Below are 18,223 nucleotides of genomic sequence, written 5' to 3'. Positions count from 1 at the left end.
AGAGGATTAGATGAGATTGCATATATAATTTAAAACAGTGCCTGGTACATAGTAAGTCCTATATATCTGTTTGTTGTCGTTGTTATGAAATAGGGAGATAGTATTTTAGAAACTGGATTTTAGGGCAATTGTCCACCGGCAATGCAGTTTTTATAAATTATGAGTAGCAGAAACAGTGGTTTAAGAGACACTGATTTGATGATAATTCGAATACCTGTGATATGTTAGAGAAAAGAACCAAAAATCAGATTGCATGTCTTACACTTGGGACTGTGTCTAGTTTTCCTGCAGAGAGGGAAAAAAAATGATATGTTTTATTTCCATGCTGAGTTTCAAATCCTGGGGAGATGTCCTAAGTGAGTGTGGAGCAAAACAAGAGAGTCAGGAATGGTCAGAGGGGAGTATTAGGCTGGAAAATTAGATTGAAAAGTAATCTCTGTGAAGACAACAGTTGCAGCAGGTGGGGAAGACTCATTGAAGGATATATTGAAGAAACAAGCTGAGTTGTAGTAAACGGGATGAACTTGAGATAGTGTTAGGTAATGAGGAGCTTAAAGAAACACATGAAAAGTACCTACAAAGAGGCATTTGAATCCCTTTTCTCCGTCTTAGATTCATTGGTACAACACTACTCATAAAGACAAGGGGCCCACCTCATGTTGTAATGAAGGTCAAAAATTTTGAGCCTCAAAATCTTTCTCTTGCTGACATAACTATGGATTTGGATTCTTTACCATAGAATAATTTATTTGGATTAAAGTATTCAGTAAGTGTACTACAAAAATATTTAAGTATCTCAAGCCCAATTTAGTCTAGTGTTTTTTTTTAAATTTTTTAATTTTTTAATTTTTTTTTAGCTGGGCTGGACGACCTCCTGGGCAGACATGTTGCCCTTGGTTCCCTTCCTCACCTCAACCCTATCTATTCTTCCATTCCCTACCCCAACAAAAACGCATCTGACTAATTTAGTCATTTTCTAGTAGCTCTAAGTGGTGATGGGCCAGACTGATAAAAATACAGATGAACTGTGCTCAGAAAGAAAATCAAATAATATATCTGGATACCCTGGTGTGGCCACAAGTAGTATAGAGTCACTTACTGTAAAATTAATTTCATCGAATATTTGAAAATACTCAGTTACAGCAAACAGTCTCTGTAAAGATATGGAGAAAAGCAAGAGAGCAGTATGTATTTAGTGAAATGTAATTAAATTGTTATGATTCAGGCTTAGAAAGTGGCAAGAAGGTTAGATATTGTCAAAAGTGATAAAATGACACTACAGGGGAAGCCAAGGGCTGAAACGTGAAAAGCAAAGCATGTTGTACCATATTTAGAACAGAGTTGGAAACACAATAAATGTTGGGTAAATAAATGAGAATTGGGTGGTTGTGATAAGGATTTTGGATTTCATATTGTTGGTAGCAAATGATTAGTGGTGAGTCGGAGAGAAAGATAACATTTTAAGAGATAACTAGGAGGGAATGTTGATAAGATTTGCTTGTGTTGAAGGGATGAGAAAAATGGAGGAATTAAGAATGACTCCCACATTTCTGACATAAACAATTGTATAGACAGTGGTGCCATTCACTGGGAGCACTGGAGGAGGAGTATATTTGAAGCGATGGTAGATGATAAGTCTAGTTTTGGAAATGTTAACTATGAGTTACCTGTGCGTCATCTAAGTGGAAATTTTCAGTAGAAAGCCAGATAATGAATCTAGAGCTCAGGAAACATAATGGGGCAAAAGATATCAACTTGGAAAATGACTAGCAAAAGGCAGAAGAGTAGATGATATTTCCCAGGATGATTTTAAGAAAAAGCACCAAAGAATAAACCTAGAATATATGAATATTTAAGTGATGGATGAGATAAAATGAGCCAGTGAAGGACAATGAAGAGAAACAATATTACAAATGTGATGAGAGCCAAGAAAAAAATGATGTTACAAACATTACTAGAAGAATTACAAACACTTTGTAGTCAGTGGAAATATAGTCAATGGCACACAGAAATCAAAGATTTTGCATTTAGAGGTAATTGCTGAGTTTAGTGAGATAATTTCAATAGCAAGAATATTTCAGTAGCTAGATTATACTGAGTTAAGATAGGAAAAGTAGAGCCAGTGAATGTAGATTACTCATTGAAGATGCTAATCTATAAAGAGGTGAAGAAAGAGGATAATAGCTAGAGGGAGATAGAAAATTGAGAGTGTGGTACCTTTTTTTTTTTTTGACTTAAAAAATGTATATGTATAAGACTTGAACATGTTTGGCCGAGGGAAGGACTCTGTTGCTTGGGAGAAGTTTAGAAAATGAGGTTGTGACATCCCTTTCCTTATAGAAAGGACATAGAAATGAAATTTTGACTGAGGTCACAAAAGCTACAGCACTATTGGAGTGAGCCGTACCTGAAAATCTCATCTGGTGCATGAGTGATCATTAATTACCTCATGTATTGAGCATTAATGAGAAGGCGGTGGTGATCATTAATTAGGAGATGTTTGCAAGATGAGAAAAAAGTGTTCACTCTTGAAAAATTCAATGGATGACATTAAAGGACAGTGACTCCTAACAGAATTAAAGAGGGGGGATTAATGACATGAAAACTTGCATTAAAAGATGTCACGAAATGGCAGCCAGGCAGGTAGAAGAGATCAGAAAACTCCCATTTTGAAGTGGCCACTAAATCTGTGTCTAAACAAGCAAAGGGGAATGGAGAGTTGACGTAATTGTTTTAACATCTCAAGGTCTCCAACCCCATTATGGATAAAGATAAACGTGTAAGAACAGTTACGACTTCCCAAAGGTATACGAGGCTCAAGGTTCATTTCTGGAGTTTGTGAAGCCTAGGAAGAATCACAGCACTATCTATCTCTCATATATTACTGATCTCCCTCTCCCAATTTATACAAAAGGAACCAGATTGTAAACAGCATTAAATAAAACTTAAAAGGAAAACAAAATGAAATCTTTATAACAGGCCATTCCTGTGGGTGTAGCTCCAGGGAGTTGGAGTAGTCCCTTCACTTTACTTGGATGATGAGTTTTTGTTGTTGTTGTTGTTGTTGTTGTTGGTGTTGAGACGGAGTCTCAGAGTCTCGCTCTGTCATCCGGGCTGGAGTGCAGTGATGTGATCTTGGCTCATTGCAACCTCCGCCTCCCAGGTTCAAGCGATTCTTCTACCTTAGCCTCCCGAATAGCTGGGACCACAGGCGCCCGCCACAAAGCCCCGCTAATTTTTTGTATTTTTTTAGTAGAGATGGGGTTTCACCATTTTAGCCAGGATGGTCTTGATCTCCTGACCTCGTGATCTGCCCGCCTTGGCCTCCCAAAGTGCTGGGATTACAGACATGAGCCACCGTGACCAGCCGGATGATGAGCTTTAAAAGCCTATTTTATGTCTGTGAGCTTCTGACTTGGTTTTCTTTATTTTAGCATAAGGTGGAATCTATCTTCTCCCCTAAGCTATATCATTAAGATATATCTCCCCTAAGGTGTACCCTTTTTTCCTTGGAGCGTGCCTTGCCTGATATTTTGAATATTGAGGGAACATAATTAAAGATCATATACTGCCCATTTAGAATCAGACAGGTGAGTCTTCAAGGCTTGCCTTTTCAGCAGTTCCTTCTAGAACTGGAGGAGGTCAATTCATATTTTTAGTTTATTTATTTGTTCAGTAAATATTTATTAAGAAGTAGCTATGTTCCAGTTCCAGGCACTATGTTAGGCATAAGGGATACAGTAGTGAACCAGACTGGCAAAAACTTTTAGGAGGCCATATACTATTGGAAATTTTGGCTTCAGAAGTTTCTTATGTCTTCACCCCTTAGCCCAGCATCTGATGTTGCCACACCCTATGTTGGACAAAGAACCTGACCACTTTGCCCTGCCCTGTGACTTTCCTTCATACTGACCCACTCAGCCTGTTTGGTCACTGGCTTGCCTCATCCTGGCATTTAAGCCTCCTGGTTCCCAGACATGGGCCTTGAGACATGGGCCACTTTGCTACTGCTGCTTTGCAGACCTGCAGGAGGCACTAGTACAAGAAAGTTATTTTGCATCAATCTTGGTTGTGCAGACTGCATTGCCAAATTTGGGAAAGAAAACAAAGAATTAGGAAATTCAAGAAAATACAGGTCGACGTGCTAGCTGTTGGCTCCATTGCCCTTGGTAAAATTTGAGACACTGGACAAGTGAATGCAGTCTATCCCTTGCAACTTCATTTGCACAATAAAGGAGTTGAACTAGAGAAGTGGTTCTCATTATATTCAATTATGAAGAACCCTTATTATTATCAAAGAGTTTTACAGCTATGATAATGTTGAATACCTACTTAAAAATAGTAAGACTATAAAATTAATATATTTAATAATTACATCATCTGCATGGTTTGAAAAGCATAATACTTTGTTCATTCATTCAGTTATTTATTTACCCATTATTTACTAGCATCTAAGATGTGGCAGAAGCCTTGCTAAGTGGTAGAGATATAAAGATGAATGAGCCAGGCCGGGTGCGGTGGTTCACGCCTGTAATCCCAGCACTTTGGGAGGCCAAGGTGGGCAGATCATCTGAGGTCGAGAGTTCAAGACCAGCCTGACCAACATGGAGAAACCCCGTCTCCACTAAAAATACAAAATTAGCCGGGTGTGGTGGCACATGGCTGTAATCCCACCTGCTCAGGAGGCTAAGCAGGAGAATCGCTCAAACCCGGGAGGCAGAGATTGCAGTGAGCCGAGATTGCGCCATTGCACTCCAGCATGGGCAACAAGAGCAAAACTCCGTCTCAAAAAAAAAAAAAAAAAAAAAAAGATGAATGAGCCAATGTCTCTGTTTAAGACTCATGGTCTGTAGAGGAGACACGAAAGTTATCAGATCATTGTAGGGTGCTAGGTATTATGGCAGGGGAAGTGCAAGGTGCTCTGGCAGCTAAGAGGAGAAACACTTAATGCAGCCTGGGGTTATCGGAGAGGGCTTTCCGTTGGAGGTCATTTCTTAGCTAAGGCCCAAAGCACTAGGAAGGGTTAGCCAGAAAAGAGTGGGATAAAGGCATTTCAGGCTGAAGAGGCAGCAAGTTATGTTATTTATCGTGACTACAAATGACCCTGGTGCATACAGATTCCTGTGACAGCACCCTACCTCAGGGTTTTTAACACATAATATGGGAAATGCTAGACTAAATATGTATTAAGATTCCCCCTAATTCTTATAATTGATGATTAATCTATGGCCATTTAGAAAATGTAAAAAAAAAATTCCAAACAAACCAAGGGAACACAACCAATAATTCCACACAATGACATTTTCTTTGCTTGATTAAATTATGCGGACTTTGAGACTTCCATCTGCCTAGGTCCTCTCAAAAGTGTCCCCACTTATGTTGTTGTGGGTGTGGCGAAAAGTGAATGCTTATATACTGCTGGTGGGAATGTAAATTAGTATGGAAATTTGTTAAAAAACTGAAAATAGAGGCCGGGTGCTGTAGCTCACACCTGTAATCCCAGCATTCTGGGAGGCCGAGGCGGGTGGATCACCTGAGGTCAGGAGTTCAAGACCAGCCTGGCCAAAATGGCAAAACCCTGTCTCTACTAAAAATACAAAAATTAGCTGGGCGTGGTGGCGAGCACCTGTAATCCTGGCTACTTGGGAGGCTGACGCAGGAGAATCGCTTGAACCCAGGAGGTGGAGGTTGCAGTGAGTTGAGATCATGCCACTGCACTCCAGCCTGGGTGACAGAGTGAGACTCTGTCTCAAAAACAAAAAAAGAGCACTAAAAATAGATCCACCATTTGATCTAGCAATCCCACTACTGGTTATCTACCCAAAGGAAAAGAAGTCATTATATCTAAAAGACTCCTGCACGTGCATGTTTACTGCAGCACAATTGCAAAAATATGGAATCAACATAAATGCCTATCAACTAACGAGTGGATAAAGAAAATGTGGCATATATATACCATGGACTACTACTCAGCCATAAAAAGAACAAAATAATGTTTTTTGCAGCAACTTGGATATAGTTGGAGGCCATTATTCTAAGTGAAGTAACTCAGGAATGAAAAATTAAATACCGTATGTTCTCACTTATATGTATTAGCTAAGCTATGGGTACACAAAGGTACACAGAGTGGTATAATGGACTATGGAGACTCAGAAGGAGGATGGTAGGAGGGGGAACAAGGGATAAAAACCTAAATATTGGGTGCAATGTACACTACTCTAGTGACAGGTGCACCAAAATCTCAGACTTTACCGCTGTATAATTCATCCATGTAACCAAAAACCTCTTGTACCCCAAAAGCTATTGAAATAACAAAATTAAAACAGAACAAAAAATGCGTCCCCAGTTCATGAGAATTTTCAAAGTTGCTCTAAAGTTGTCATTGTAGTATTTTTCCACTCATATCCACCTTTGCTACCACTACTCCAACCATGGAGTGAAGACTCTGAGAGATGACTCTGTGCTTTACGGCTGATAAAAGGCTGAAACCTTTGAGCAGGACTGGCTATATAATTTGTGGGACACATCGCAAAAAGAAAATATGAGCCCATTTTTAAAAACTTATTATGAATTTCAAGGTGGAGATCACAGAACATTAAAGCATTTATTGTTCCTTGTAAATTCTGGATATTAGACCTTTGTCAGATGGGTAGATTGCAAAAATTTTCTCCCATTCTGTAGATTGCTTGTTCATTTTGATGATAGTTTCTTTTGCTGTGCAGGAGCTCTTTGGTTTAATTGTATCCAATTTGTCAACTTTGGCTTTTGTTGCAATTGTTTTTGGCATTTTTGTCATGAAGTCTTTGCCCATGCCTATGTCCTGAATGGTATTGCCTTGATTTTCTTCCAGGGTTTTTATGTAAATGTAAATTAGTTCAACCATTGTAGAAGACTTTATGGTGATTCCTCAAGGATCTAGAACCAGAAATACCGTTTAACCCAGCAATCCCATTACTGGGTATATAACCAAAGGAATATAAATAATTCTACTATAAAGACACATGCACACGTATGTTTACCGCAGCACTATTTACAATAGCAAAGACATAGAACAAACCCAAATGCCCATCAATGATAGACTGGATAAAGAAACTGCGGTACATATACACCATGGAATACTATGCAGCCATAAGAAGGAATGAGATCATGTCCTTTGCAGGGGCGTGGATGAAGCTGGAAGCCATCATCCTCAGCAAACTAACACAGGAACAGAAAACCAAACACCGCACATTCTCACTCATAAGTGGGAGCTGAACAATGAGAACACATGGACACAGAGAAGGGAACATCACACACCAGGGCCTGTTGAGGGGTGGAGGGGTGAGGGGAGGGAACTTAGAGGATGGGTCAATAGGTGCGGCAAACCACCATGGCACTCATATACCCATGTAACAAACCTGCACGTTCTGCACATGTATTTTATTTTATTTTTTAGAATAAATTTTAAAAAGAGAGAAAAAAACCATTCCTAGGGACCCTATTAAGGGTGGATCCCTGTGCAGCTGCACATGTTGCACACCCATGAAGCCAACCCTTCCTTTCAGAACACTTTACTGACAGTTTGGGGATCATGGAAAGGAAATACAACATTGAGGACACTTTATCATCACCACTAGTAGTATATGTGGCTACTCTTAGAGCCCATAGGGACAAATCCATAATGAGGATTTCATAAAATGCATTTCTCTGCCTACCTCTTGGCTTGCTTCTGTGTGGCCTGGAGCTAGCTAACTGCTACTCTCTGCCCCACCCAACAAATTTTGTGAGTATATTTACACAATAGGTTCCAGATCAAGCTCTGGCTCCTTTCATGCCCTGAGAGAGGAAAAGTTTTTCCTTGCTCCTGTAAATTAAAAATAAACTCCTAAGCCTTCCTTCAGAATAAAAGAACCCCCTCTTGGCCAAGAGGATTACATAAAAACCTAAAAATCAAATTCCCAACCACGATGGCGTGGGAAGTTGGACATAACCCCTTCCTTTTGTGGTTTAGATACAACTGACCAGCATTAATGTTAACATAGAGACCATAAGACTGACAGAACAGACTCTTTGTGGCAATAAGATAATAAATTATAAACAGGACTTAGAGTCATGCCAGGCAAAGGTTAAGTTACACACCCCTATAATTAAAGAATAAATTATGTCCTAACTGCCACAAGGTTTTTCTTTTTCTCTAGCAGCTAAACAAGCAATGGCCTCAAGATAAGCAATGTTAAACCAATTACAACTCATCCAGCTCACAGACACTGACTAACTGAACTCTTGTTCCACCAGCCATAACCACACACACAGCTTTAATTGGATTAATTGGACAACAGATTGATTTCAGTGACTTTATCTTGATAAGAAGACCACTGACCATGGACTGGTTCTGGCTGGTTTACAGAAGCTGTGCACTTGAGTGCCTTTGTATCCTGAAAAGACTTTTTGATGTGTAGGGCCTAATTAGAATACATTTAAATGTTAAGTCTCCGCTCCAAGGTGACTGTAGGTCATATGTTACATGCATGTTTGTTCAATATGCATGCATCAGGACTACCTTCATGATTTTTTTGTTAGCTACTCCAGTAATCTGTTGAATACATATACTTAGCCAACCTCTTCAGCATAAAGCTCCTACTTTAACCCCTCTTCCTTTGAAATGTCTGTCTTTGGTCTTTGCCAGAGGCACACTTCCCAGCCTGTGGGATGGCCACCTTGCAGGCTGTAATCCTTTACAAGAAATAAAATCTTCTTTTCTAAATTTATAAATTGCATTTTTTTTAAGTTAACACTCCCAAATGAGGACCAATTCCCATGTTCTTATTTTTAAACCCAGGCCCTGTCATTTTTAAGGATTATTGCTAATGAGAATGTCAACCCTTCTGAGACAACTTCCACACCTTCTACATTGTAGCCTTATTGAATTGTACTCTTTAGCCCTAAAGACAGTAACATCGGAAGGTGATTTATTCAGCAGTAGTGTATTTTTCAAAGTTTGAGTCATTTGGTTTCAAATTAAAAAGTACAATGTAAAGAACACTACCATGCTAGTCAAATTTAAACCATGTAAACCTATTATGGTTTGCGTTTGTAAGAAAGTTATACAGCAGATATAGATCATACCTTTGTATCTTTCTGTAGTTCTCTAGGTCTCAGCTAAAACTATCCGGTGAGAAATTGCTAAAACCTCCCACAACTCCAAGTGAATAAGCGACAGTCCCAGCACAGTGTAGTCTAAATTCATAGAAAGCCATCACTCCACCACTCCAAAGCAATAAAGTCTGCAGATAGATCCCTGACTCAATCATATACAGCAATTTACATTACCAAAGAGAACAGTTATTTTTGAGACTAAAACATCTACATTCAGAGTACTATATAGTTTCCTCCAAGAATAATAGATTTTTTAAAATTTATGTAACAAGAGCCATTCAAGGCACTTTCTCCAAAACTGAAGAACAGGTTGCCCCAAAGGTGATTCAAGTTCTTACCACTTGAAAGAAAGAAAATGGCTTGCAGTATTTACATGACAGTTTTTCCCTCTTGTGTCCATCAAGGTTTCTAAAATCATAAAGCCAATTTACAGTCAGGATAAGGGGTATCCTATTTCAAGAAGAAAAAGAAATAAATGTTACCCATAATTCTGACATCACTAAAAACTTTTGGAGTGTGTTTATCTAACCTTGTGTCTTTTAAAAATATATATTTTTAATTGCATATGAAAATCACAAATACATTATAGCCATGAATCTTTAATAAAGAATAGAAAAATAAAAGTCCCTTTTGACCCCACCTGTCTCACTTCCACTCCTTTATCCTAGAGATAGAGATGGCCATTGGAAAGAGGATAGTTTGTATCCTCCTCACTGATCTTATTTTATACATTTACCTGTATAGGTGAATATATGCACACATGTAACTAGGAAAACACCTAGAATACGAATCCTAGGTCAGAGAATATATATGTGTGTGTGTGCATATATACATATATATATATATATATATATATATCTCCAATGATCTCTGAAATTTTTATTATTTTTTTATTTTACTTTAAGTTTTGGGATACCTGTGCTAAACGTGCAGGTTTGTTACATAGGTATACATCTGCCATGGTGGTTTGCTGTACCCATCAACCCATCATCTAGGTTTTAAGCCCCTCATGCATTAGGTATTTGTCCTAATGCTCTCCCTCCCCTTTCCCCCCACCCCCCGGCAGGCCCCAGTGTGTGATGTTCCCCTCCCTGTGTCCATGTGTTCTCATTGCTCAACTCCCACTTAGGAGTGAGAACATGCGGTATTTGGTATTCTGATCCTGTGTTAGGTTGCTGATGGTGTCCTGCTCCCCAAAGGATACCGTGCTTCTGCTGGCTCAATGTCTCAGAACTTTGGTTTCGTTGGTCTCAGGCACCACTTTGTGGTCCACTATCCCGCGGGTGGTGGTCTTTTGGATGGTTTGCATGAAGTTGCTGCTGTACAGGGCATCACCAAGATTGAAGTCCTTCCTTCTTCCCCCAGGTAGTGGTAGGTGGTGATCTCAGCCTCCAGCTTGACCTTGATGTTCAGCAGGGCCTCGTACTCCTGGGCCTGCTGCTGCCCCTCTGCCCGTGTCTGTGCTAGCTCAGACTCCAGGTGCAGCAGGACCCCACTGAGTTGCTTCATCTGCATGGTGTAGTGGGCCTCCGCTTCCCTCAGGCTGTTCTCCAAGCTAGACTTCGGATTTCTCATAGAGTCCAGGTCAATCTCCAAGGACTGGACTGTATGTCTCAGCTATGTGAGTATCATCTGAGCAACTCTAATCTCAGCAGCCTGCTTGGTGACCACTGTGGTGCTCTCCTCAATCTGCTGGGACCAGTACATGTCCAGCTCCTTTGGGTTCTTCTGAGCCAGCTCGTCGTATTGGGCCCAGGTGTCTGTCTGATCTTGTAGAGGTCCTGAGATTTGGGGGCATTTAACTCCATGGTCAACCCAGAACTGGTAATCTGGGCTTTTAGGCCTTTTACTTCCTCTTCATGGTGCTTCATGAAGAGCAGCTCCTCCTTGAGAGCCTCGATCTCTGTCTCCAGCTGCAGCCAAGTGACACTGGTATCATCAGTGAGCTTGCGGAGCCCATGGATGTCGCTCTCCACAGACTGGTGCATGGCCAGCTCTATGTCATACTTGACTCTAAAGTCATCAACAGCAAGATGGGCATTGTCAATCTGCAGAATGATGTGGGTACTGTCCACAGAATTTGCAAAGATCTGGGCTCTCCAGTCCTCCAGGGTCTTGAAGTAATGTCCCCAGTCTGTGACCTAGGATCCCTTCTCCAGGCGATCCCGGATTTTGCTCTCCTGCTTCTGATTCTCTGACTCCAGGCCCCTCACTCTGTCCAGGTAGGAGGCCAGGCAGTTAACTGTTCAGGTCTTGCATGGTCTCCTTCTCATTGTGGATGCCCCCCATTCCTACCAGACCCCTAGCCATCCCCACGGCCAGGCAACTAGACTGCAGGCCGCCCTGGAAGCTGGTGGAGTGGGACACGGAGATCTGGGAACCCGAGGCCCCAGCACCTGCATAGACACTGGCTGTGCTGCTGACCGGCAGGACGCCGCAGCTGGGAAGCTGGACTGAGCCCAGGGACTGGTAAATGATGGAGTAGGTGGTGGAGTGAGTGGTGAAGCTCACCCTGTCCAGGGAGGAGAGTGAGAGGAGAGGACTCAGGTTTTGCTGACCCAGAGGATATATTTTTAATGGTTATAAACACTGCCAAATTTTCTTCAAAAACACCATGACCAATTTGTACTATGTTGTTTAGAAGTGCCCATTGCTCTGCATCATTACCAATATTGGACATTATTATTTCACATTTTCCAATCTATTTTCTACTCTCCTCGTTAATACCATAATAGGTTTTATATAACATAACTAGTTTTGATGTCTGGTAGAGCATGTCCTCCTTTTGTATGCTTTCTCACTTGTAGGATGAGACTAATAGCGGTATCTTCTTCATAGGGCTGTTATAAAATTTAGAAAGGTAAACAGGAGTCAGATCATGTGCTGTCTGACAGGGTTTGGTAAGGAGTTTGGATTTTATTCTGAGTGAGACAGGAATTCAAGGAAGGGTTTTAAACATGAGAATGGTGTGATTTGCTATGTGATTTAAAAGATGGTTCTGATTAAGAATTTTGGTGCTGATAAAGTTCAAAAGAGGCCCCACATACTGGTTTGACACCCCTTCTCTCAGAGTCTTTATACAGTGAAATCTCTGCTGGGGTTATCACAAAGAAAAATGGCAGGGAGTAAAGTTGGGCGATTTAACAAATAAAAATACAGGATGCCCAGTTAAATTTGAATTTCATATAAATAGTGATTTTTTAAGTATAAATTCTCCCAAATAATACATGTGGTGCACTTTAACTAAAAAACAATTGTTCACCAGAAATTCAAATTTGACTGGGCACTCTGTGTTTTACCTGGCAAGTGGTTATTACATAAACTATCATGGTTCCTTTTTTCTTCTTCATTTTAAACACAGATTCCATCATCTCTTTCTATTCTGAATTATTATGGGCTTTTCTCTCTCTCTCAGTGTACTCCTTGAAGGCAAGGCTCATATCTAATTCATTCACTGCTTTGCTGAACACAATGCCTGCATGTAGTAGTTACTCAGTAAATATTTGTTGAGTAAAAATTAAGATCTTTAGAAATAAGAGGCAAGGATGACTTTAATAGCCAGTGTTTCAGTTTCCCTTCTGTATTTCAGTGTCAGAGTAATCTGCAAAGAATCTACTGAGAGATGATTTTAATTAGGGCATTTGGCAATCTATAGAACTTGGGATATTAAGAGGAACTGGTCCCCATTGATTAAACTTCCAGCAGGAGGATGACACCTATTAGCTTAAGAGCTCTATTAGTGAGGCTTCTCAGGCTGTGTGGGCTATTCCCTTCTCTGCAGCAGCACCATTTACTCCCTGGTTGCCTCATTCTACTCTGCTTTTGTTTCCAGAAGGAGACAAAATCAAGTCTTTTGAGCATTGGACATCCAGCCTCTCAATTCTTCACAGTTATTTGTCCAAACAGTTTCACCCAGAAGAGTAAAAGGAAACTTGCTGGAATCCGATTTTGTGGGGGTGTGTGTGTGAGGTGTTAAAGTATTTGCCAGTAGATTTTTTTCTTTTTTTTATTTTTATTTTATTATTATTATACTTTAAGTTTTAGGGTACATGTGCACAATGTGCATGTTAGTTACATATGTATACATCTCTGGGTCTTTACCCTGTTTTTTAAAAAAAATCTTTTACTTTTACTTGACATGTAATAATTGTACATATTTATGGGATACAGAGTAATGTTTCCACATGTGCACACAATGTATCATTCATGGCAACATAGATTACCTTGAAGGACATTATGTAAAGTTTGAAATAACCCAAGTACAGAAAGATAAACAGCACATGTTCTTGCTCATCTGTGGGAGCGAAGAAACAATTTCGAGCTCATGGAAGTAGAAAGTAGAATTGTGAATATTAGAGAATGGGAATGGTAGAGAGGAGATGAGGATGGGGAGAGGTTGCTTATCAATGGTTTTATTGTTTAAGTGGAGTAAAAAAAGTCGATTCTAATAACAGTGGCTGAACTATATTGGGAGGGAGCAAAATGAAAGTGATTTTTTTTTCCCCAGGAAAAGCAGCTAATGCTAAATTTCTTGCCTTTAAACATCATGTCAGGGAGGAATGTGGCTGGAATATGGGGTTTTTATCTGCCATTCTCATGCATCATAACATGTATGACACATGACGCCTGAGGGGGGTAATGTTGATGGGGAAAGAAAGTCAAAGGTTCAGGTCAAGCAAGAAGGGGTAAGGATATATGGGTCAATTGTGTGTGTGTGTGTGTGTGTGTGTGTGTGTGTACCAGCATCAGCACTAGCCAGAGTTTCATCTTCATATCCTTAGTTCCTCCATGAATTTTGGAACGTGCCCTTTAAAATTGGCTGTCTCTCTTTGGGATGAGCAGCTTGTACTTAATTTGAGACTGCCAGTAGCTAAATGTATCATCAAAACTGGGGTGCCTGATGTTTGAGCTGATGTCTTGACACGCACGTGCATAAGGCATTCTATCTTTATTTTATGGAAATCACCAATCACTCTGGTTATTTTGGTCCTTATGTATTTTTAGATTTCTACATTGGTATCACCTTGGTCTTCCTGGTTTAGTTTTCCTCTATTTTTATCTCTTGGATTGTTGGTAGCATCTTAAAAGAGAGGAAGATCCTTATTTGAAGTAGTACTGACTAAATACTGTGGAGTTTACTTTCAGTTTGGGTCCTGAATTTTCACAGCTAGTGATGCAGATAGAGAGTTCTCTTTATGGTTTGTGGGTAACTGCTAAAAGACCCTGAATTGCCCACTTAGACCATGCCCGCTCTCTAATATGAGCTTTGACATTTCACCTGTATGAACAAATTTCGAATAACACTGTAACTAGGCAAGGTGCTATCCCAAGTGTGAATCTCAGGTGTGATTGTTCTGGATTCCATGGATTAGGTGTCCCCTTCTGGATTGCCTGTAAAAAGGGAGCAAACAGAGAAGAATTACTTTATTCTTCTTTCAGGAATAAATCTTTCAGGAATACTAGGAGAAATTTACCGCTGCACCATCACAGCAAGAAAATCTTATATACCTCCCCAAGTAAACAATAAATCAATCAGATAAAACTCAGTAAGGATACAGAAGATTTGAATCACAAAATTAACAAGCTTAATTTAGTGGACATATATAATTTGAATACTGTTCCCAACTAACAGAGAATAGAGATTCTTTTCAAGCATACAGCAAATGGATCATGTCTTATTCCATAAAACAAATTTTAACAAATATCTAAGAGTCAGTATCATACAGATTATATTCTCTAACCAAAATACATTTAGATAAGAAATAAGTAACAAAAATGTAAATTCCCTTATATTTTGAAATTTAAAGCACATTGCTATTTAACTCATGAGTCAAAGAAGAAATTATACAAATTAAAATGCATCTAGTACTTAATGAAAAATTAATGCATGTCTCTGTATAGTGGGGGATTATAGATAAAGTGATAAAATAAGTATATAGTAAAAATGCTTATAATACAAATTCTTAAGAGGCTGAAAACTAATAAGTTCAATATCCAAATTAATAATTTTTAAAAAACATTATAACAAAAGCAAATATAGGATATGTAGAGAACAAATAAATGTACGAGTGAAAATTTAAAAGTTCAGGAGTTATATAAAGCAGTAGTTTTCAATACTTATTCAATGTTATGATTACCTGGATATTTTTTAAAAATACAAATATTTAGGCCTCATCCCAGGCCATTACATCAGAACTTCTATGTATATGCCTTAACACATGGCTTTTTTAAAATTATACTTTAAGCTCCAGGTTACATGTGTACAACGTGCAGGTTTGTTACATATGTATACATGTGCCATGTTGGTGTGCTGCACCCATTAACTCGTCATTTACATTAGATATATCTCTTAATGCTATCCCTCCCCCCTCCCCCCACCCCATGACAGGCCCTGGTGTGCAATGTTCCCTATCCTGTGTCCAAGTGTTCTCATTGTTCAATTCCCACCTATGAGTGAGAACATGCAGTGTTTGGTTTTCTGTCCTTGTGATAGTTTGCTGAGAATGATGGTTTCCAGCTTCATCCATGTCCCTACAAAGGACATGAACTCATCCTTTTTTATGGCTGCATAGTATTCCATGGTGTATATGTGCCACATTTTCTTGACATTTGGGTTGGTTCCAAGTCTTTGCTATTGTGAATAGTGCCACAATAAATATACGTGTGCATGTGTTTTTATAGCAGCATGATTTATAATCCTTTGGGTATATACCCAGTAATTTAAAAAGCTTCCTAAGTTGATTCTGGTGTATAGGAAGGGTTGAGAACAACTGAATAAAGAGAATAAACTGAGACTATGGTATTTTTAAAAGGACTAACATGGTAATTTTAAAAGGACTAAAAATATTGTCAGATTTTTGCCAATATTGATTAAAATCAAAGACAGAAGGTACAGAATGCAGTAAAAATACAGAAAAACTAGAGAAAACCACAGATTCAGTATATATTGAAATGAAATTGAATAATATTGTGAATGACCTCATGACAATGATTTTGAAATGTGGATGAAAAGCAGAATTTTCTAAAAAAATAAAACTTATCAAAAAGGCTCAGGTAGTAATAGAAAGTCTGAATTATTAAAGTCTTCCTCAAAAGAAAACACACATACCCACATAACTTAAAATTGTAAACTATGAAATATTTAAGCACGATATAATTGCAATCTCTCACAGAAAATAGAAAAATAAGGAATACCCCAAACTCATTTATAAGGCTATTCATAACCTCATCAGGAAAAGAGATAAGGATAATATAAGGAAGAGGCACTACAGATTGTATCACTCATTAACATAGATATAAAAATAAAAAACAAAACATCAGTAAACTAAATTAAGCAATGTATAAAAAGAATAATACATCATAAGTACCTTAAGTTTTTCTCTAGGAATTCAATGATAGTTTTTTTTAATGCAATTTACCACTATCAGTTTTAAGAATTAAAGCCACATTATCAAAGAATTAGACTAAATTTAATTTCCATTTATAATAAAAGCTCAATATAAATAACTCTTAGCAAACTACGAATATAAAAATACTTTCTCCACCTGATAATGAGTATCTGCAAAATACCTTTAGCAAAACTTGTAATTAATCATGAACCATTAGAAGCATTTTTTTTCTTTTTTTTTGAGACAGAGTCTCGCTCTGTCACCCAGGCTGGAGTGCATTGGCGCTGTCTCGGCTCACTGCAAGCTCTGCCTCCCGGGTTCACGCCATTCTCCTGCCTCAGCCTCCCGAGTAGCTGGGACTACAGGCGCCAGCCACCACGCCTGGCTATTTTTTTGTATTTTTAATAGAGACGAGGTTTCACCGTGTTAGCCAGGATGGTCTCGATCTCCTGACCTCGTGATCCGCCCGCCTCGGTCTCCCAAAGTCCTGGGATTACAGGCATGAGCCACCGCGCCCAGCCTAGAAGCATTCTTTTAAAATCAGAATAAAAGATAAATGATGTCCATGATCACCACTTTTAATCAATTATACAGGTGATCCTACCCAGTGCAATAAAGCATATAAATAAAGTTATATGGATTAGAAAGATTAAAAGAAAAATGTCATTATTGGCAGGTAAAATGATTATCTATTTAATTCTTTGAAAAAGAAGACTATATTTATCAGAATTAACAAGAAGTTAGCCAGGTTGTTGAACACAAGATCAATGTACAAAAATCGAGACACCTGCACTTCCAGACACCAACAACAAACAATTAGGAAATGTGACTAATTAAAATAAATCTACAATTTAAAATGGTGACTTTTAGTTAAAATTTTGTATTGAATCTAATTAAAAATGTGTAATATATTTACAACAAATTTAGGATTTGTTTTAGTCATTAAATTGAGCGATTTATCTTCTTGTTGATGGAAAGGAAATCCCAGTTTTGTACACATTTCACTTCTTTCCAAATTGATCAATCCCAATAAAAACCCAGGAAAAAAATTCAGAAGATATTTTTATGGAGCCTAAAATGCTGAGTATAAATTTATATGGAATAATATATTATGGGAAATGATATGGAAAAAGTTATATGAATATTCAAGACACATTTGAACAAGAAGGAAAAGAAAGTGGAGATTATACTCCTACTCAGGCATCAAGACTTGCATTATAAAAAGTGTATTAATTAGACCTTTTGGTAGCAGTACAGGGTAATCACATAGACCAATAGAACAGAACTGAGGATCCAAAAATATACCCGGATTCATATGATCTTGATCTATGGCAAAGCTGCGTTATACTCATATTGGTGAGTAAAAGTGGGAGGGTACTCACATAATGGTGCTAGAACATTTGAATCTTTACACGGAAAAAAATAAATTATATCCTTTACATAATTCACACACAAAAAAACCTAGTTAAAGACTTAAATGGGTAAAGAAAACTTTAAAACTCCCAGAAGAATATATAGATTTTGTCCACTTTGGCATAGGGAAGGATTTTTTTAAACATGACACAAAAAACACAAATCATAAAGAAGATTGATACATTTGGTGACATTAAAATAAGAACTTTGGATCACTGGATTAATGTTAGTTAGCTGAATAGGAGTTTCCAGTGCTAATTTCTTCATAATAACATCAATTAGAACAA

The 18,223-nt window shown here is 38.5% G+C and overlaps 1 long non-coding RNA gene and 1 pseudogene across 1 annotated transcript in view; one reads left to right on the top strand and one right to left on the bottom strand.

Annotated features, from left to right (window-relative positions):
• Window positions 1–18,223, top strand: part of LOC129053040 (uncharacterized) — a 620,941-nt gene that overhangs the window by 114,298 nt on the left and 488,420 nt on the right. The gene's annotated exons all lie outside the window — the stretch shown is intronic.
• On the bottom strand, window positions 10,355–12,503 carry LOC100937474 (keratin, type I cytoskeletal 18-like; annotated as a pseudogene).

The sequence above is a fragment of the Pongo abelii genome, chromosome X, assembly GCF_028885655.2.
Source record: "Pongo abelii isolate AG06213 chromosome X, NHGRI_mPonAbe1-v2.0_pri, whole genome shotgun sequence".
NCBI lineage: Eukaryota > Metazoa > Chordata > Mammalia > Primates > Hominidae > Pongo > Pongo abelii.
Note: the sequence above shows the minus strand (reverse complement) of the source record. Positions and strands in the feature narration are given on the sequence as shown.